Below are 20,474 nucleotides of genomic sequence, written 5' to 3'. Positions count from 1 at the left end.
GCCCCGCTCCCGTCACGACCCTCGGCCGCGCTCCGGGCCGCTGCCGACCCAGGGGCTTAGCTCCGCGGCACCCGTGAGACGAGGGCCAGGCCACGTGCCTGGGCAGCCCCGCTCTCGGCCTGACCCTCGGCCGAGCTCCGGGCCGCTGCCGACTCCGGGGCTTAGGTCCGCGGCACCCGCCGGCGGAGGGATGGGCCACGCGCCTGGGCCACCCCTTGCCCGGCCGGGCCCTCGGCCCCGCTCCGGGCCGCTGCCGACCCCGTGGCTTAGCTCCGCGGCACCCTGGGCTGAGGACCGGGCCACGTGCCCGGACGGCCCCGCTCTCGTCCCGAACCTCGGCCGAGCTCCGGGCGCTGCCGACCCCGGGGCTTAGCTACGCGGCACGGGCCGGCGGAGGTCCCGACCTCGAGGCCGGGCCGGCCGCGCCCAGCCCAGCTCTCGGCATCGCTCCGGGTCGTTGCCAACCCCGGGGCTTAGCTCCGCAGCACTCGGGGACCGAGTGCTAGGCCACGCCCCCTGGACGACCCGCACCCTGCCAGGCCCTCGGCCCCGCTCCGGGTCATTGCCGACCCCGGGGCTTAGGTTCGCGGGACCCTTCAGAGTAGGATCGGGTCCCGCACACGGGCCGCCCCGCGCCCGGCCCTGCCCTTGGCACCGCTCCGGGTCGTTGCCGACACTGGGGCTTAGCTCCGCGGCACCCGCGGACCGCTGGCCAGGCCGCGGCCCGGGCCTCCCTGTGCCCGGGCCCTCCCTCAGCCCCGCTCCCGGTCGCTGCCGTCCCCGGGGCTTAGCTCTGCAGCACCCGGCAGCAGAGGGCTGGTCTGCGCGCCCGGACTGCCCCGCGCCAGGCACGGCCCTCGGCCCCGCTCAAGGCCACTGCCGACCCCGGGGCCTAGCTTCGCGGCACCCGCCGGCCGAAGGCCGGGCCGCGCGTCCCAGCCGCCCTGCGTCCGGCCCGGCCCTTGTCCCCCCTCCGGGCCTCTGCCAACTCCGGAGATTAACTCCGTGGAACCTGATGGCCAAGGGCCGGGCCGTGCGCCCAGGCCGCCCCGCACCTGGCCCCACCCTCAGCCCCGCTCCCTGCCGCTGCCGACCCCGGGGCATAGCTCCGCTGCACCAGCCGGCCAATGGCCGGGCCACGCGCCCTGGCACCCCACGCCAGGCCCGGCCCACGGCCCCGTTCCGGGCCGCTGCCGACTCCGGGGCTTAGCTCTGCGGCACCCGCCGGCGGAGAGCCGGGCCGTGCACACGGGCCGCCCCGCTCCCGTCCAGACCCTCGGCCGCGCTCCAGGCCGCTGCCAAACCCCGGGACATAGCTCCGCGGCACCCACAGGCCGAGGGCTGGGCCGTGTGCCCGGGCCGGCCCGTACCCTGCCAGGCCTTCGGCCCCGTATTGGGCCACTGCCACCCTGGGGCTTAGGTCCGCGGCACCCGCCGGCGGAGAACCAGGCCCCGCGCACGGGCCGCCCCTCACCTGGCACAGGCCCTCGGCCCCGCTCCGGGCCGCTGCCGAACCTGGGGCTTAGCTCCGCGGCACCCGCCGGCTGAAGGTCGGATGCGCGCCCGGGCCGCCCGATGCCGGACCCAGCCCTCGGCCCCCACCTGGCCGCTGCCGACACCGGGGCTTAGCTCTGCAGCACCCGCCGGCCGAAGTCCGGGCCACGTGCCAGAGCCGCCCCGGGCCCGGCCCGGCCCTCGGCCCACCTCCGGGCCGCTGCCAACCCTGGGGCTTAGCTCCGCGGCACCCGCGGGCCGAGGCCCTTGCCGCACGTCCGGGCCTCCCCGCTCCCGTCTCGACCCTTGGCCATGCACCGGGCCGCTGCTGACCCCAGGACATAGCTCCGCGGCACCCGCGGGCCGAGGGCTGAGCCGTGCACCCGGGACGCCCTGCACCTTGCCTGGCTTTCGGCCCTGATCCGGGCCACTGCCGACCCCGGGGCTTAGCTCTGCGGCACCCGCAGGCGGAGGGGCGGGCCGCGCGCCTGGGCCGCCCTGTGCCCGGCCGGGCCCTCGGCCCCGCTCCGGGCCGCTGCTGACCCCATGGCTTAGCACCGCGGCACCCCCGGGCCGAGGACCTGGCAATGTGCCCAGACCGCTCCGCTCCCGTCGCGACCCTCGGCCGCGTTCCGGGCCGCTGCCGATCCCAGGGCTTATCTCCGCGGCACCCGCGTGCCGAGGGTTGGGCCACGTGCCTGGACGGCCCCGCTCTCGTCCCGACCCTCAGCCGAGCACCGGGCGCTGCCGACCCCGGGGCTTAGCTACGCGGCACCAGCCGGACGAGGGCCTGCACGCATGCCCGTGCCATCCTGTGCCCGGCCCGGCCGTCGGCCCCGCTCCAGTCCGCTGCCTACCCCGGGGCTTAGCTCCACGGCACCCGCCGCTGGAGGACCGGGCAGCGCACCCGGGCCACCGCGTGCCCGGACCGGCCCTCGGCCCCACTCCGGGTCGCAGCCGATCCCGGGGCTTAGCTCTGCGGCACCCGCAGTCCGAGGGCCGGGCCGCGCGTCCCGGCCGCCCCGCGCCCTGCCCAGCCCTCGGCCCCGATCCAGGCCGCTGCCGACCCCGGGGCTTAGCTCCACGGCACTCGCCGGCGGAGGGGCGGGCCGCGCGCCTGGGCCGCCCCGCGCCCGGCCCGGCCCTCGGTCCCGCTCCGGGCCGCTGCCGACCCTGGGGCTTAGCGCTGCGGCAACCACGAGCCGAGGGCCGAGCTGCGCGCCCCGGGCCGCACCGCACCCGGTCTGGTCCTCGGTCCCGCTCCGGGCCGCTGCCGACCCCAGGGCTTAGCTCCGCGGCCCTCGCCGGCCGAGGGCCGGGACGTGCACCTGGGCCACCCCGCGCTGGCACGGGCCTTGCCCTGCTCCTGGCCGCTGCGGACCCCGGGGCTTAGCTCCGCGGCAGCAGCCGGCGGAGGGCCAGGAAGCGCGCCCGGGCCACCCCGCGCCCGGCCTGGCCTTCGGCCCCGCTCCGGACCGCAACTCACCCCGGGGCTTAGCTCCGCGGTACCCGCCATCAGAGGGATGATCCTCGTGACCGGGCCAGCTGTGCCCGGCCCGGCCCTTGTCCCTGCTCCGGGCCGCTGCCTACCCCGGGGCTTACCTCCACGGCACCCGCCGGCGGAGAAGTAGGCTGCGTGCCTGGGCCGCCCCGTATCCGGACGGGCCCTCGACCCCGCTCTGGGCTGCTACCGACCCCGGGCTTAGCTCCGCGTCTTACGCTGGCGGAGGACAGGGCCACACGTGCGGGCTGCCCAGCGCCCGTTCCGGCCCTTGGCCCTGATCCGGACCGCTGCCAACCCCGGTGCTTAGCTCCGCGGCACACGCGGGCCTAGGACCGGGCCGCGCGCACGGGCCGCCCCGCTCCCGTCCCGGCTCTCGGCCCTGCTCCGGGCCGCTGCCGAACCCGGGGCTTAGCTCCGTGGCACCCGCCGGCGGAGGGCCTGTCTGCGATTTCGGGCCACCCCGCACCCGGCCCAGCCCTCGGTCCCGCTCCGGGCCGCTGCCGACCCCGGGGCTTAGCTCTGCGGCACCAGACGGCGGAGGGGCGGGCCGTGTGCCCGGGCCGCGCCATGCCCAGCCAGGCCCTCGGCACTGCTCTGGGCCACTGCCGATCCCGGGGTTTAGCTCCGCGGCACCGGCAGGCGGAGGGGCGGGCCACGCGCCAGGGCTGAGCCGTGCCCGGCCAGGCCCTTGGCCCTGCTCCCGGCCGCTGCCAACCCCGGGGTTTAACTCCGCGGCACCCGCCGCCGGAGGAACGGGCAGCGCGCCCGCGCCGCCCCGCACCCGGCCCGGTCCTCGGCCCTGCTCCGGGCCGCAACCGACCCCGGGGCTTAGCTCAGCGGCACCCGCCGCTTGAGGACCGGGCAACGCGCCCCGGCCACCCCGCGCTTGGCTCGGCTCTCGGCCCCACTATGGGCCGCAACCTACCAGGGGGCTTGGATCCGCGGTACCCGCTGGCGGAGGGATGGTCCGCGCGCCCGGGCCGGACGCGCCAGGCCCGGCCCTCGTCCCCACTCTGGGCCGCTGCCGACCCTGGGGCTCAGCTGCGTGGCACCCGCAGGCCAAGGGCCAGTCCGCGCGCCCGGGCCGCGCTGCGCCCCGCCCGGTCCTCGGCACCGCTCCGGGCCGCTGCCGAACCCGGGGTTAAGCACCGCGGCACCCGCCGGTGGAGGTCCTGGCCGTGCGCCCGGGCCTCCCCGCACCCGGCCCTGGTCTCGGCCCCGCTACTGTCTGCTGCCGACCCCGGGTCTTAGCTCCGCGGCACCCGCCAACGGAGGGTCGGACCGCGCGCCCGGGCCGCCCCGCGCCCTCCCCAGCCCTCCGCCCCGCTCTGGGCCGCTGCCGACCCCGGGGCTTAGCTCCGCGGCACCCGCCAGCTGAATTCCGGTCCTCGCGCCCGGGACGGTCACGCCCAGCCCGGCCCTCGGCACAGCTCTGGGTCGTTACCGACCCCGGGCTTAATTCAGCGGCATCCACGGACCGAGGGCCAGGCCGCGTGCCCAGGGGGCCCCGCACCCTGCCCGGCACGCGGCTACCCTTCGGGCCGCTGCCTACCCCGGGGCTTACCTCCACGGCACCCGCCGGCGGAGAAGTAGGCTGCGTGCCTGGGCCGCCCCGTATCCGGACGGGCCCTCGGCCCCGCTCTGGGCTGCTACCGACCCCGGGCTTAGCTCCGCGTCTTACGCTGGCGGAGGACAGGGCCACACGTGCGGGCTGCCCAGCGCCCGTTCCGGCCCTTGGCCCTGATCCGGACCGCTGCCAACCCCGGTGCTTAGCTCCGCGGCACACGCGGGCCTAGGACCGGGCCGCGCGCCCGGGCCGCCCCGCTCCCGTCCCGGCTCTCGGCCCTGCTCCGGGCCGCTGCCGAACCCGGGGCTTAGCTCCGTGGCACCCGCCGGTGGAGGGCCTGTCCGCGATTTCGGGCCGCCCCGCACCTGGCCCAGCCCTCGGTCCCGCTCCGGGCCGCTGCCGACCCCGGGGCTTAGCTCTGCGGCACCAGACGGCGGAGGGGCGGGCCGTGTGCCCGGGCCGCGCCGTGCCCAGCCAGGCCCTCGGCACTGCTCTGGGCCGCTGCCGACCCCGGGGTTTAGCTCCGCAGCACCCGCCGGCGGAGGGGCGGGCCACGCGCCAGGGCTGAGCCGTGCCCGGCCAGGCCCTTGGCCCTGCTCCCGGCCGCTGCCAACCCCGGGGTTTAACTCCGTGGCACCCGCCGCCGGAGGAACGGGCAGCGCGCCCGCGCCGCCCCGCACCCGGCCCGGTCCTCGGCCCTGCTCCGGGCCGCAACCGACCCCGGGGCTTAGCTCAGCGGCACCCGCCGCTTGAGGACCGGGCAACGCGCCCCGGCCACCCCGCGCTTGGCTCGGCTCTCGGCCCCACTATGGGCCGCAACCTACCAGGGGGCTTGGATCCGCGGTACCCGCTGGCGGAGGGATGGTCCGCGCGCCCGGGCCGGACGCGCCCGGCCCGGCCCTCGTCCCCGCTCTGGGCCGCTGCCGACCCCGGGGCTCAGCTGCATGGCACCCGCAGGCCGAGGGCCAGTCCGCGCGCCCGGGCCGCGCTGCGCCCCGCCCGGTCCTCGGCACCGCTCCGGGCCACTGCCGAACCCGGGGTTAAGCACCGCGGCACCCACCGGTGGAGGTCCTGGCCGCGCGCCCGGGCCTCCCCGCACCCGGCCCTGGTCTCGGCCCCGCTACTGTCCGCTGCCGACCCCGGGGCTTAGCTCCGCGGCACCCGCCAACGGAGGGTCAGACCACGCGCCCGGGCCGCCCCGCGCCCTCCCCAGCCCTCCGCCCCGCTCTGGGCCGCTGCCGACCCCGGGGCTTAGCTCCGCGGCACCCGCCGGCTGAATTCCGGTCCTCGCGCCCGGGACGGTCACGCCCAGCCCGGCCTTCGGCACAGCTCTGGGTCGTTACCGACCCCGGGCTTAATTCAGCGGCATCCACGGACCGAGGGCCAGGCCGCGTGCCCAGGCGGCCCCGCACCCTGCCTGGCACACGGCTCCCCTTCGGGCCGCTGCCGACCCCAGGGCTTAGCTCCACGGCACCCGCCGACGGAGGGCCGGGACGTGCGCCCTGGCTGCCCCGCGCCCTACCCCGCCCTCAGTCCCGCTCCAGGCCAATGCCGAACCCGGGGCTTAGCTCCTCGGCACCCAAGGACCGAGGCCCGGGCTGCGCGCCCAGGCCGCCCCCCACCCGTCCCGGCCCTCGGCCCTGCTCTGGGCCGCTGCCGAACCCGGGGCTTAGCGCCACGGCACCCACATGCGAAGGGCCGTGCAGTGTGCCTGGGACACACCGCGCCCTGCCCCACCCTCGGCCCCGCTCCAGGCCAATGCAGACCCCGGGGCCTAGCTCTGCAGCAGCCATGGGCTGAGGCCAGGGCCACGCGCCCAGGCGGCCCTGCTCCCGTCCCGACTCTCGGCCGCACTCCAGGCCACTGCAGAACCCGGGGCTTAGCTCTGCGGCATCCGCCGGCAGAGGTCTGGTACTAGCGCCCAGGCTGGCCGTGCCCGGCCCGGCCCTCGGCAACGCTCTGGGTCATTGCCGACCCCAGGACTTAGCTCTGCGGCACCCGCGGACCGAGTGCCAGGCCTCACGCCCGGGCCGCCCCGCACACTGCCTGGCCCTCGGTCCCGCTCGGGGCGCTGCCGACCCCGAGGCTTAGGTCCGCGGCACCCGCCAGCGGAGGATCTGTCCCCGCGCCCTGGCCGCCCAGCTCCCGTCCAGACCCTCGGCCGCGAACCAGGCCGCTGCCGACGCCGGGGCTTATCTCAGCGGCACCCGCAAGCGGAGGGCAGTTCAGCGCGCCCGGGCCGCCCCGCGCCTGGCACAGCCCTCGGCCCCGCTCCAGGCCGCTGCCAACCCCGGGGCTTAGCTCCGCGGCACTGGCCGGTTGAGGGTCGGGTCACGCGCCTGGGCCGCCCTACGCCGGGCCCGGCCTTCGGCTCCCCTCTGGGCCACTGCCGACCCCGGGAATTAGCTCCGCGGCACCAGCGGGCCGAGGGCTGGGCCGCGCGCCCGAGGGCCGCCCCGCACCCGGCCCGGCCCTTGGTCTTGCTCTGGGCCGCTGCCGACCCCGGGGCTTAGCTTCCCGGCACCCGTTGACGGAAGGCCGGGCCGCGCGCCCGGACCACCCTGCGACCAGCCCAGCCCTCTGCCCTGCTCCGAGCGGCTGCCGACTCTGGGGCTTAGCACCACGGAACCAGCCGGCCGAGGGCCATGCTGCGCGACTAGGGCGCCCCGCGCCCAGCCCCGCCCTCAGCCCCGTTCCCGGCTGCTGCCGAACCCGGGGCTTAGCTCCGCGGCACCAGCCAGCCGAGGGCTGGGCCGCGCGCCCGGGCACCCCGCGCCAGGCCCGGCCCTCGGCCCCGCTCCAGGCCGCTGCCGACTACAGGGCTTAGCTCTGCAGCACCTACCGGCGGAGAGCCGGGCCCCGAGCCCGGGCCGCCCCGCTCCCGTCCGGACCCTCGGCCGCGCTCTGGGCCGCTGCCGACCCTGGGACTTAGCTCCGCGGCACCGGCGGGCCGAGGGCTGGGCCATGCACCCAGGCCGCCCCTTACCCTGCCAGGCCTTCGGCCCCGCTTTGGGCCACTGCCGACCCCGGGGCCTAGGTCCAGGGCACCCACCAGCGGAGGGCAGGTCCGCGCGCCCAGGCCGCCCTCGCCTGGCACGGCCCTCGGCCCCGCTCCGGGCCGCTGCCGACCCTGTGGCTTAGCTCCACGGCACCCATGGGCAGAGGTCCGGTCCTCACACCTGGGCCGGCCGCGCCTGGCCCGGCCCTTGGCACCGCTCCGGGTTGTTGCCGACTCCAGGGCTCAGCTCCGAGGCACCCGCGGACCAAGGGCCAGGCCGCGCGCCCGGGCCGCCCCGCATCTGGCACGGCACTCGGCCCTGATCCGGGCCGCTGCCGACCCTGGGGCTTAGCTCCGCGGCACCCGCCGGCTGAGGGCCGAGCCTCACGACTGGGCCACCCCGCGCCCTGCCTGGCCCTCGGCCCCGCTCGGGGCCGCTACCGACCTCGGGGCTTAGCTCCGCAGCATGCACCGGCGGAGGGCTGGGCCGCGCGCCCGGGCCGCCCCGCTCCCTGCCCCACCCTCGGCCCAGCTCCACGCCAATGCCGACCCCGGGGCTTAGCTTCACGGCACCCGCCGGCCGAAGGCCTGGCGGTGCGCCCGGGCCGCCCCGCGCCCGGCTTGGCCGTCGGCCCCCCTCCAGGCCTCTGCCAACCCCGGGGATTAACTCCGTGGAACCTGATGGCCGAGGGCCGGGCCGTGCGCCCAGGCCGCCCCGCGCCCGGCCCCACCCTCAGCCCCGCTCCGGGACGCTGCCGAACCCGGGGCTTAGCTCCGCGGCACCCGCAGACTGAGTGCCGGTCCACGCGCCCAGGCCGCCCCGCGCCTGGCATGGCACTCGGCCCCGCTCCGGACTGCTGCCGACCCCGGGGCTTAGCTCCGCGGCACCCGCAGGCCGAGTGCCGGTCCACTCGCCCGGGCCGCCCCTCGCCCTGCCCAGCCATCGGCCCCCGCTCCGGGCCGCTGCCGACCCTGGCGCTTAGCTCAGCGGCACCCGCCGGCGGAGGGCCTGGTCATGCGCCCAGGCCATCCAGCGCCCTACCCGGCCCTCAGCCCCGCTCCGGGCCGCTGCGGACCCCAGGGCTTTGCTCCGCGGAACCCAGCGGCCGAGGGTCTGGCCGCATGCCCGAGCCGCCCCACTCACGTCCTGAAACTTCGGCCTCGTTCCGGGCGGCTGCCGACCCCGGGGCTTAGCTCTGCGGCACCCGCGTGCCGAGGGCCGGGCCGCACGCCCGGGCCGCACCGCGCCCGGCCCGACCCTCGGCCCCGCTCTGGGCCACTGCCGCCCCCGGGGCTTAGCTCCCCGGCACCCGCGGGCCGAGGGTCGGGCCTGCGCCCGGTTTCTCCCTGCTCCCGTCCCGACCCTCGGCTGCCTTCCAGGCCGATGACGACACCAGGGCTTAGCTCCGCGGCACCCGCTGGTGGAGGGCCGGTCCACGCGCCCGTGCTGCCCCGCGCCTGGCCAGGCCCTCGGCCCCCGCCCCGGGCCGCTGCCGACCCCTGGGCTTAGCTCCGTGGCACCAGCGGACCGAGGGCCGGGCCGCGTGCCAGGGCCGCCCCGCGCCCGGCTTGGCCCACGGCCCCACTCAAGGCCGCTGCCGACCCCGGGGCTTAGCTCTGCGGCACCCACGGGCCGAGGGTCGGGCCCGCGCGCCCGGGCTGCACCGCTCCCGGCCCAGTCCTCGGCCCCACTGCGGGCCGCTGCCGACCCCGGGGCTTAGCTCTGGGGCACCAGCGGTCCGAGGGCCAGGCCGCGTGCCTGTTCCACCATGCGCCAGGCCCAGCCCTCGGCCACGCTATGGGCAGCTGCCAACACCGGGGCTTAGCTCCTCGGCACACAACGGCAGAGGGCGGGGCCGAGCGCCAGGGCCGACCCGTGCCAGGCTCGGCCCTCGGCCCCGCTCTGGGCCACTACTGACCCCGGGGTTTAACTCCACGGCAGCCACGGGCCGAGGGCCGGGCAGCGCTCCCGGGCCACACCGCGCCTGGCCCGGCCTTCGGCCCACATCCGGGCCGCTGCCGACCCCGGGGCTTAGCCACGCGGCACCCGCTGGCGGAGGGCCTGGCCGCATGCCTGGGTGGCCCCGCGCCCTGCCCAGCCCTTGGCCCCGCCCCGGGCCGCTGCCGACCCCGGGGCTTAGCTCCGCGGCACCCGCGGGCCGATGGCCGGGACGCGCGCCCGGTCCGCACTGCGCAAGGCCCGGCCCTCGGCCCCGCCCCGAGCCACTGCCGACCCCGGGGCTTAGCTCCACGGCACCCGCTGGTGGAGGACCGGGCCACGCGCCCAAGCCGCCCCACTACCATCCCGACCCTCGGCCGCATTCTGGGCCGCTGCCGACCCCGGGGCTTAGCTCTGCGGCACCCGCCGGCAGAGGGCCGGGCCACGCTCCGGGCCGCAGCCGACCCCGGGGCTTAGCTCCTCGGCACACAACGGCGGAGGGCCAGGCCGAGCGTCAGGGCCGACCCGTGCCCGGCTCGGCCCTTGGCCCCACTCCGGGCAGCTGCCGACCCCAGGGCTTAGCTCCACGGCACCCGCTGGCGGAGGGCCGGGCCGCGCGCCCGTTCTGCCCCATGCCAGTTCCGGCTCTCAGCCAGCTCCGTGCTGCTGTCGAGCCCGCGGCTAATTTCTGTGGCACCCACCGGCCGAGGGACGGGCCGCGGGCCTGTGCCGCCGTGCACCCGGCCGGGCCCACGGCAAAGTTCCGGGCCGCTGCCGACCGCGGGGCTTAGCTCCGCGGCACCCGTGGGCCGAAGGCCGGGCCGCGGGCCCAGGCCGCATCCCGCACGGCCCGGCCCTCGGCCCTGCCCCGGGCCGCTACCGTCCCCGGGGCTTATCTCAGCGGCACTTACCGGCGGAGGGCCTGGACACGCGCCCAGGCAGCCCAGCGCCCGGCCCAGCCCTCAGCCCCGCTCAGGGCCGCTGCCGACCCCGGGTCTTAGCTCAGCGGCACCTGCGCGCCAAGGGACGGGCAGCGCGCCTGGGCCGCCCCCATCCCGTCCCAACACTCGGCCGTGCTCCGGGCCGCTGCTGACCCCGGGGCTTAGCTCTGCGGCACCCGCTGGCAGAGGGCCGGGCCGCGCGCCCTGGCTGCCCCCGGTCCGGCCCGGCCCTCGGCCCCCCTCCGGGCTGCTGCCAACCCCAGAGCTTAGCTCCGCGGCACCCGCCGGCGGACGACAGGGCCACGCGCCCGAGCAGCCCTGCTCCCATCCCGATCCTCGGCCGCGTTCTGTGCTGCTGCCGACCCCGGGGCTTAGCTCCGCAACACCAGTGGGCCGAGGGCCGGGCCACGCGCCTCGTCCACCGCGCTCCTGGCCCGGCCCTTGGCCAAGCTCCGGGCCGCAGCCGACCCCGGGGCTTAGCTCCTCGGCACACAACGGCGGAGGGCCAGGCCGAGCGTCAGGGCCGACCCGTGCCCGGCTCGGCCCTTGGCCCCACTCCGGGCAGCTGCCGACCCCAGGGCTTAGCTCCACGGCACCCGCTGGCGGAGGGCCGGGCCGCGCGCCCGTTCTGCCCCATGCCAGTTCCGGCTCTCGGCCAGCTCCGTGCTGCTGCCGAGCCCGCGGCTAAGCTCTGTGGCACCCGTGGGCCGAAGGCCGGGCCGCGGGCCCAGGCCGCATCCCGCACGGCCCGGCCCTCGGCCCTGCCCCGGGCCGCTACCGTCCCCGGGGCTTATCTCAGCGGCATTTACCGGCGGAGGGCCTGGACACGCGCCCAGGCAGCCCGGCGCCCGGCCCGGCCCTCGGCCCTGCTCAGGGCCGCTGCCGACCCCGGGTCTTAGCTCCGCGGCACCCGCGGGCCAAGGGACGGGCAGCGCGCCTGGGCCTCCCCCATACCGTCCCGACACTCGGCTATGCTCCGGGCCGCGGCCGACCCCGGGGCTTAGCTCCGCGGCACACGCCAGCGGAGGGCCAGGCCGCACGCCCAGGCCGCCCAGCGCCCGGCTAGCGGCCCCGCTCAGAGCCGCTGCCAAACACAGGGCTTAGCTCCGCGGCATCCGCCGGCGGAGGGCCAGGCCGCACGCCGGGGCCGCCCAGCGCCCGGATAGCGGCCACGCTCAGAGCCGCTGCCAAACACAGGGCTTAGCTCCGAGGCACCCGCCGTCCGAGGGCCGGTCCTCTTGCGGGGGCTGCCCCACGCCCTGCCCTGCCCTCGGCCCCGCTCCGAACCGCTGCCAACGCCAGAGCTTAGCTCCGCAGCATCCGCGGGCCGACGGTCGGGCCGTGTTCCCTGGCCGCACCATGCCCGTCCCTCAGCCCCGCTCCGGGCTGCTGCCAACCCCGGAGCTTAGCTCCGCGGCACCCGCCTGCGGATGACTAGGCCACACACCCGGGCAGCCCTGCTCCCATCCCGATCCTCGGCCGCGTTCTTTGCTGCTGCCGACCCCGGGGCTTAGCTCCGCAACACCAGTGGGCCGAGGGCCGGGCCGCGCGCCTCATCCACCGCGCTCCTGGCCCGGCCCTCGGCCAAGCTCCGGGCCGATGCCGAATCCGGGGCTTAGCTCCTCGGCACACAACGGCGGAGGGCCAGGCGGAGCGTCAGGGCCGACCCGTGCCCGGCACGGCCCTCGGCCCCGCTCTGGGCCGCTGCTGACCCCGGGGCTTAGCTCCACGGCACCTGCCGGCGGAGGACCGGGCCACGCGCCCGAGCATCCCTGCTCCCGTCCCGATCCTCGGCCGTGTTCTGGGCCGCTGCCGACCCCGGGGCTTAGCTCCGCGACACCAGTGGTCCGAGGGCCAGGCCACGCACCCGGGGCGCCCAGCGCCCTGCCCGGCAGTTGGCCCCTCTCCGGGCCACTGCCGATACCAGGGCTTAGCTCCACAGCCCACGCAGGCCGAGGGCCTGGCCGCGCACCGGGACCGCTCTGCGCCTGGCCCGGCCCTTGGCCCCACTCCGGGCAGCTGCCGACCCCAGGGCTTAGCTCCACGGCACCCGCCGGCGGAGGGCCGGACCACGCGCCCGTTCTGCCCCACGCCAGTTCCGGCTCTCGGCCAGCTCCGTGCTGCTGCCGAGCCCGCGGCTAAGCTCTGCGGCACCCACCGGCCGAGGGCCGGGCCGTGGGCCTGTGCGGCCCGGCACCCGGCCGGACCCACGGCAACGTTCCAGGCTGCTGCTGACCACGGGGCTTAGCTCCGCGGCACCCGTGGGGCGAAGGCCGAGCTGCGTGTCCAGGCCGCATCCCGCACGGCCCGGCCCTCGGCCCTGCCCCGGGCCGCTACCGTCCCCGGGGCTTATCTCAGCGGCACTTACCAGCGGAGGGCCTGGACACACGCCCAGGCAGCCCGGCGCCCGGCCCGGCCCTCGGCCCCGCTCAGGGCCGCTGCCGACCCCGGGTCTTAGCTCCGCGGCACCCGCGCGCCAAGGGACGGGCCGCGCGCCTGGGCCGCCCCCATCCCGTCCCGACACTCGACCGTGCTCCGGGCCGCGGCCGACCCCGGGGCTTAGCTCCGCGGCACGCACTGGTGTAGGGCCGGGCCGCGTGCCTGGTCTGGCCTTTGGCCCCGCTCCGGGCCGCTGCCGACCCCGGGGCTTAGCTCCGCGGCACCCGCGGGCCAAAGGCCGGGCCGCGTGCCCGGGTCGCCCCTTGCCCGTACAGACACTCGGCCGCTCTTCAGACCGCTGTCGACCCCGGGTCTTAGCTCCGCGGCACCCGCCAGCCGAAGGCCCGGCCTCGCTTCCAGGCTGCCCCGCACCGTACCGACACTCGGCCGCTCTCCAGACCACTGCCGCCCCCTGGGCTTAGCTCCGCGGCACCAGGGTGCTGAAGGCCGGGCCTCGTGCCCGGGCCTCCCTGCTCCCGTCCCGACCCTCGGCTGCCTTCCAGGCCGATGACGACACCAGGGCTTAGCTCCGCGGCACCCGCTGGCGGAGGGCCGGGCCTCGCGCCCGGGCCGCCCCATGTCCGACCCGACCCTCGTCCCCGCTCCGGGCCGCTGCCAACCCAGGGGCTTAGCTCCGCGGAACCCGCTGACAGAGGACCGGCCGCGCTTCCAGGCTGCCCTGCACCCGTACCGACACTCGGCCGCTCTCCAGATCGCTGCCGCACCCTGGGCTTAGTTCCACAGCACCCGACTGTGGAGGGCCGGGCCGCATGCCCAGGCCGCCCCGCGCCCTGCCCAGCCCTTGTCCCCGCTCCGGGCCGCTGCCAACCCCGGGGCTTAGCTCCGCGGCACACGTGGGCGGAGGGCTGGGCCGCGCGCCCGGGCCACCCTGTGTCCGACCGGGCCCTCAGCCCCGCCCCGGCCGCTACCGACCCCGGGGCTTGGCTCTGCGGCACTTGCCGTCGGAGGGCCTGGCCACGGGCCCGGGCCGTTCAGCGCCTGAACGGCCCTCGGCCCTGCTCTGGGCCGCTGCCTACCCCGGGGCTTAGCTCCTCGGAACACACAGGCCTCGGGCCAGGCCGCCGGGCGCCGGGGCCGCCCGGCACCCGGCCCGTCCCTGGCCCGGCTCCTGGCCGCTGTGGACCCCGGTGCTTAGCCGCAGCACCCACTGGCTGAGGGCCGGTCTGCGCGCCTGGGCCGCCCCGCGCCCGGCACGGCCCTCAGCCCCGCTCCGGGCCGCTGCCGACCCCGGGGCTTATCTCCGCGGCAACCCCCAGCAGAGCATCAGGCTGCAAGCCCGAGCCGCCACGCTTCCGTCCTGACCCTTGCCCTCGTTCTGGGCTGCTGCCGACCCCGGGGCTTAGCTCTGAGGCACCCGCCGCAGAGGGCCGGGCCACGCGTACGGGGTTCCCCGCACCCGGCCCAGCCCTCGGCCCCTCTCCGGGCCGCTGCCCAACCCGGGGCTAAGCTCCGCGTCCCCCGCGGACCGAGGGTCGGGCCGCGCGCCCGGGCCGCCCCTCTCCCGGCCCCGTCCTCTGCCCCGGTCTGGGCCGCTGATGACCCCTGGGCTTAGCTCCTCCACACAGGACGGCACAGGGCCGGGTCGAGCGCCAGAGCTGACCCGTGCCCGGCTAGGCCCTAAGCCCCACTCTGAGCCGCTGCGGACCCCGGGGTTTAGCCCCGCTGCCCGCCTTCGGCCCTGCCCCGGACCTCTGCTGACCCGGGGGATTAGCTCCGCGGCACCCGCCTGCCGAAGGCCGGGCCTCGTGCCCGGGCCACACCACACCCGTCCCGGCCCTCAGCCGATCTCTGGACCGCTGCCGACCCCGGGGCTTAGCTCCGCGGCATCCGCCGGCCGAGAGCCAGGCCGCGTGCCCAGGCCACACCGCGCCCGGCCCAGCCCTCGGCCCCACCCTGGGCCGCTGTCGACCCTAGGGCTTAGCTCCGCGGTACACATCCGCGGAGGGCCGGGCCGCGCACACGGGCCCCCTCGCGCCCGGCCCGGCCCTCAGCCCCACTCCAGGCCGCTGCCCACCCCGGGCTTAGCTTCACGGCGCCAGTCGGTGGAGGGCAGGTCCGCGTGCCCGGTCCGGCCGCGCCCGTCACGGCCTTCGGCACCGCTCCGGGCCGCTGCCGACTCCGGGGCTTAGCTCTGTGGCACCCGCCGTTGGAGGAACGGGCCATGAGCCCGAGCCGCCCCACTCCCGTCCCGACCCTCGGCCCCACTCCGGGCCACTGCTGACGCAGGGGCATAGCTCCACGGCACCAGTGTGCCGAAGGCCGGGCCGCGTACCCTGGCCGCCCCGCGCCCATACCGACACTCGGCCGCTCTCCAGACCGCTGCAGACCCCGTGGCTTAGCTCTGCGGCACCCACCGGCCGAGGGCCAGGCCACACGCTCGGGCCACCCCGTGCCCGGCCCGGCCCTCGGCCCCTCCCCGGGACGTTGCCGACCCCGGAGCTTAGCACCACGGCACACTCCAGCGGAGGACTGGGCCACGTGCCCAGGCCGCCCTGCTCCCTTCGGTACCCACGGTCCCGCTACGGACCGCTGCCGACCCCGGGACTTAGCTGCGCGGCACACGCGAGCCGAGGGCCGAGCTGCGCACCGGGGCCATCCCGCGCCCGGCCCTGCCCTGGCCCCGCTCCAGGCTGCTGCCAACCCTGGGGCTAAGCTCCGCGGCACCCGCCGGTCGAGGGCCCGGCCGCGCGTCAGGGCCGCCCCGCGCCCGTACCGACACTCAGACGCTCTCCAGACCGCTGCAGAACCCGGGGCTTAGCTCCGCGGCACCAGGGTGCTGAAGGCCGGGCCACGTGCCCGGGCCGCCCCGCTCCCGTACCGACACTCGGCCGCACTCCAGAATGCTGGCAACCCCAGAGCTTAGCTCCGCGGCACCCGCCAGCCGAGGGGCAGGCCGCGCACCCGGGCCGCTAGTGACACGCGGGCTAAGCTCCGCAGCACACTCCGGTGGAGGACCGGGTCACGTGCCCGGGCCGCCCTGCTCCCGTCGGTACACTCGGCGCGCTCCGGGCCGCTTCCAACCCCGGAGCTTAGCTCCGCGGCACCCGTCGGCGGATGGACCGGGCCACGTGCCCGGGCCGCCCCCGCTCCCATCGGTACACTCGGCCCCGCTCCGGTCCGCTGCCAACCCCGGGTCTTAGCACCGCGGCACACGCGAGCCGAGGGCCGAGCCGCGCGCCGGGGCCGCGCCACGCCCAGCCTGGCCCTTGGCCCCTCGCTGGGCCTTTGCCGACCCCGGGCATTACCTCCGCGGCAGCCGCCAGCAGAGTGGCGGGCCGCAAACCCGGGCCGCCCCGCACCCGGCCCGGCCCTCGTCCCCGCTCCGGGCCACTGTCGACCCACGGGGCTTATCTCCGCAGCAACCGTGGGCAGTGGGCCGGGCTGCGCGCCTGGGCCGGCCTGCAACCAGCCCGGCCCTTGACCCCGCTCCGGCCGCTGCCGACCCCGAGGCTTAGCTCCGTGGCACCTGCTGGCGGAGAGCAGAGCCGCGCGCCCGGGCTGACCCGCGCTGGCCTGGCCCTCGGCCCCGCTCCGGGCCGCTGCCGACGCCGGCGCTTAGCTCCCTAGCACTCGCCGGCGGAGGGACCGGGCCGTGTGCTTGGGCTCTCCCACGCCCGTCCAGGCACTTGGCCCCGCTCCGGCCGCTGCCGACCCCGGGGCTTAGCTCCGCGGCACCCGCCGGCGGAGAGCCGGGCCACGCACCCGGGCCGACCCGCGTCTGGCACGGCCCTCGGTCCCGCTCCGGGCCACTGACACCCCGGGGTTTAGCCCCATGACACCCGCGGACCGAGGGCCGGGACACATGCCAGGGCCGCCCCGCTCCCATCCCTACCCTCGGCCACGCTCCGGGCCGCTGCTGACCCCGGGGCTTAGCTCCGCGGCACCCGTCGGCAGAGGGACCGGCCGCGCACCCGGACTGCCCCGAGCCCGGCCCGGCCCTCGGCCCCACTCTGGGTCGCTGACGACCCCGGGGCTTAGCTCTGTGGCATGCGCGGGCAAAGGGCCGGACCACGTGCCCGGGCTGCCCCGCTCCCGTCCCGACACTCGGCCGCGCTCCGGGCCACTGCCGACCTCGGGGCTTAGCTCCGCGGCACCCGCCGGCGGACGACAGGGCCGCGCGCTTGGGCTGCCCCACGTCCCGCCTGGCCCTTGACCCCGTTCCGGGCTGCTGCCGACCCCGGGGCTTAGCTCCATGGCACCCACGGACCGAGGGCCGGGCCGCGCGGCCGGGCTGCCCCACGCCCGTCCCTTCCCTCGGCCCCGCTCCAGGCCGCTGCTGACCCCGGGGCTTAGCTCCGCGGAACCCGCGGGCCGAGGGTCGGGCAGCGCGCCCGGACCGCCCCGCTCAAGTCTCGACCCTCGGCCGCCTTCCGGGCCGCTGCCGACCTCGTGGCTTACCTCCGTGGCACCCGCCGGTGGAGGGCAAGTCCGCGCGCCAGGGCCGTTGCGCCCTTCACGGCCCTCGTCCCCGCTCCGGGCAGCTGCCGACCGCGGGGTTTATCTCCGCGGCACCCGCTCTCCGAGGGCCGGGCCGTGCGCCCAGTTCGCCCCGCGCCCTGCACGGCCCTCGGCCTCGCTCCGGGCCGCTACCGACCCCGGGGCTTAGCTCCGTGGCACCCGCCGGCGGAGGTCTGGGCCCCGTGTCCCGGCCGCCCCGCTCCCGTCGGGACCCTCGGTCCCGCTCCGGGCCGCTGGCGAACCCCGGGTTTACCTCCGCGGCACCCGCAGGCCAAGGGCCGAGCCGAGCGCACGGGCCGCCCCGCTCTCGTCTCGACACTCGGCCGCGCTCCGAGCAGCTCCCAACCTCGACGCTTAGCTCCATGGCACCCGAGGGCCGAGGGCGGGGCCACGCCCCCGGGCCGCACCGCATCCGTCCCGGCCCTCGGCCCCGCTCCTGGCCGCTGACGACCCCGGGGCTTAGCTCCATGGCACCCGTGGGCCAAGGGCCGGGCCGCGTACACGGGCCGCCCCGCTCCCGTCTCGACACTCGGACGCGCTCCGAGCAGCTGCCGACCCCGGGGCTTAGGTCCGCGGCACACACGAGCCGAGGGCCGGACCGCGCGCCGGGGCAGCCCCGTGCCTGGCCCAGCCGCGCGCCATGGCCGCCTCACGCACGGCCCGGCCCTGACCCCGCTCCACGCCGCTGACGACCCCCGGGTTTAGCTCCGCAGCACCCGCCGGCCGAGGGCCGGAACACGCGCCTGTGCTGCCTCACACCCGGCTGGGCCCGCGGCACCGCTCCGGGCCACTGCCGACCCCGGGGTTCAGCTCTGGGGCACACGCGGGATGATGGTCGGGCCGCGTGCCCTGACCGCCCCACGCCCAGCCTGGCCCTCGGCCCCAATCTGGGCCGCTGCCGATCCCGGGGATTACCTCCATGGCAGCCACCAGCGGAGGGGCGGTCCGCATGCCCGGGCCGCCCCGCACCCGGCCCGGCCCTCGGCCCCGCTCCGGGCCACTGTCGACCCCCAGGTCTTAGCTCCGCAGCAACCGTGGGCAGTGGGCCGGGCCGCACGCCTGGGCCGGCCCACGCCCGGCCAGCCCTTGGCCCCGCTCTGGCCGCTGCCGACCCCAGGGCTTAACTCCGCGGCACCCGCCGGCGGAGAGCAGGGCCGCGCGCCCGGGCCGACCCTCGCCCGACACGGCCCTCGGCCCTGCTCCCGGCCACTGCCAACCCCGGGGCTTAGCCCCACGGCACCAGGGGGGCGAGGGCCGGGCCACGTGCCAGGGCCGCCCCGCTGCCATCCCTACCCTCGGCCGCGCTCCGGGCCGCTGCCGACCCCGGGGCTTAGCTCCACGGCACCCGTCGGCGGAGGGACGGGCCGCGCGCCTGGGCCGACCCGAGCCCGGCACTGCCCTCGGCCCCGCTCCGGGTTGCTGCCGACCTCGGGGCTTAGCTCCCCGGCACCTGTGGGCCGAGGGCCGGGCCACGTGCCCGGGCCACCTCGCTTCCGTCGCGACCCTCGGACGCACTCCGGGCCGCTGGCGACCCCGGGGCTTAGCTCTGCGGCACGCGCAGGCCGAGGGCCGGACCACGTGCCCAGGCTGCCCCCGCTCCCGTCCCGACACTCGGCCGCGCTCCGGGCCACTGTCGACCTCGGGGCTTAGCTCCGCGGCACCCGCCGGCGGACGACAGGGCTGCGCGCCCGGGCTGCCCCGCGCCCCGCCGGGCCCTCGGCCTCGTTCCCGGCTGCTGCCGACCCCGGGGCTTAGCTCCACGGCACCCACGGACCGAGGGCCGGGCCGCGCGGCCGGGCTGCCCCGCGCCCGGCACTTCCCTTGGCCCCGCTCCGGGCCGCTGCTCACCCCGGGACTTAGCTCCGAGGCACCCGCGGGCCGAGGGTCGGGCAGTGCGCCCGGAACGCCCCGCTCTGGTCTCGACCTTCGGCCGCCTTTCGGGCCGCTGCTGACCTCGTGGCTTGCCTCCGCGGCACCCGACGGCGGAGGGCAGCTCTGCGTGCCCGGGCCGGTTGCGCCCTGCACGGCCCTCGGCCCCGCTCAGGGCAGCTGCCGACCGCGGGGTTTAGCTCCACGGCACTCGCCGTAGGAGGACAGGGCCACGTGTCCAGGCCGCCCTGCTCCCGTCGGGACCCCCCGGCCGCGCTCTGGGCAGGTGCCGACCCCGTGGCTTAGCTCCGGGGCACACGCGAGCCGAGGGCCGGACCGCACACCAGGGCAGCCCCGTGCCTGGCCCGGCCATGCGCCGGGGCCGCCCCGCACCCGGCCCGGCCCTTGCCCCACTCCAGGCTGCTGGCAACCCCGGGGCTTAGATCCTTGGCAACCGCTGGCGGAGGACCGGGCCGCACGCCCGAGCCCCCCAGCTCCCGTCCCGACCCTGGGCCGCGTTCTGGGCTGCTGCAGACCCCAGGGCTTAGATCCGCGGCACCCGCCGGCGGAGGACCGGGCCACGCGCCCGAGACGACCTGCTCCTGTCCCGAACCTCGGCCACGTTCTTGGCTGCTGCCGACCCCGGGGCTTAGCTCTGCGGCACCCGTCGGCTGAGGGACAGGCCTCGCGACCGGGCCACCCCGCACCCGGCCCTGCCCTCGGCCCCTCTCCGGGCCGCTGCCGAAACCTGGGCTTATCCCCTCGGCACCCGTTGGCCGAGGGCCGGGCCATGCGCCCGGGCCGCCCAGCGCCCGGCCCGGCCTTTGGCCCTGCTCCGGGCCGCTGCCGACCACGGGAATTAGCTCCGCGGCACCCGCCAGCGGAGGGCTTGGCCACGCGCCAGTGCCACCCAGCGCCCTGCCCGGCCCTTGGCCCTGCTCCCGGCCGCTGCCGACCCCAGGGCTTAGCTCGGTGGCACACGCGAGCCGACGGCCAGGCCACGCGCCGGGGCTGACCCGCGCCTGGCCCAGCCCCGCGCCGGGGCCGTCCCGTGCCCGGCACGGCCCTGGTCCCGCTCCGGGCAGCTACAAACTGCGGAGCTTAGCTCCACAGCACCTACGGGCCGATGCCCTGGCCGTGCGCCCGGGCCGCCCCGCGCCCGGCACGTCTCTCGGCCCCGCTCCCTGCCGCTGCTGACCCCGGGGCTTAGCTCCGGGGCACCTCCCGGCCGAGGGTCGGGCCGC

This window comes from Sorex fumeus, unplaced genomic scaffold (genome assembly GCF_029834395.1).
Source record: "Sorex fumeus unplaced genomic scaffold, SorFum_2.1 ptg000273l, whole genome shotgun sequence".
Lineage (NCBI taxonomy): Eukaryota > Metazoa > Chordata > Mammalia > Eulipotyphla > Soricidae > Sorex > Sorex fumeus.
Note: the sequence above shows the minus strand (reverse complement) of the source record.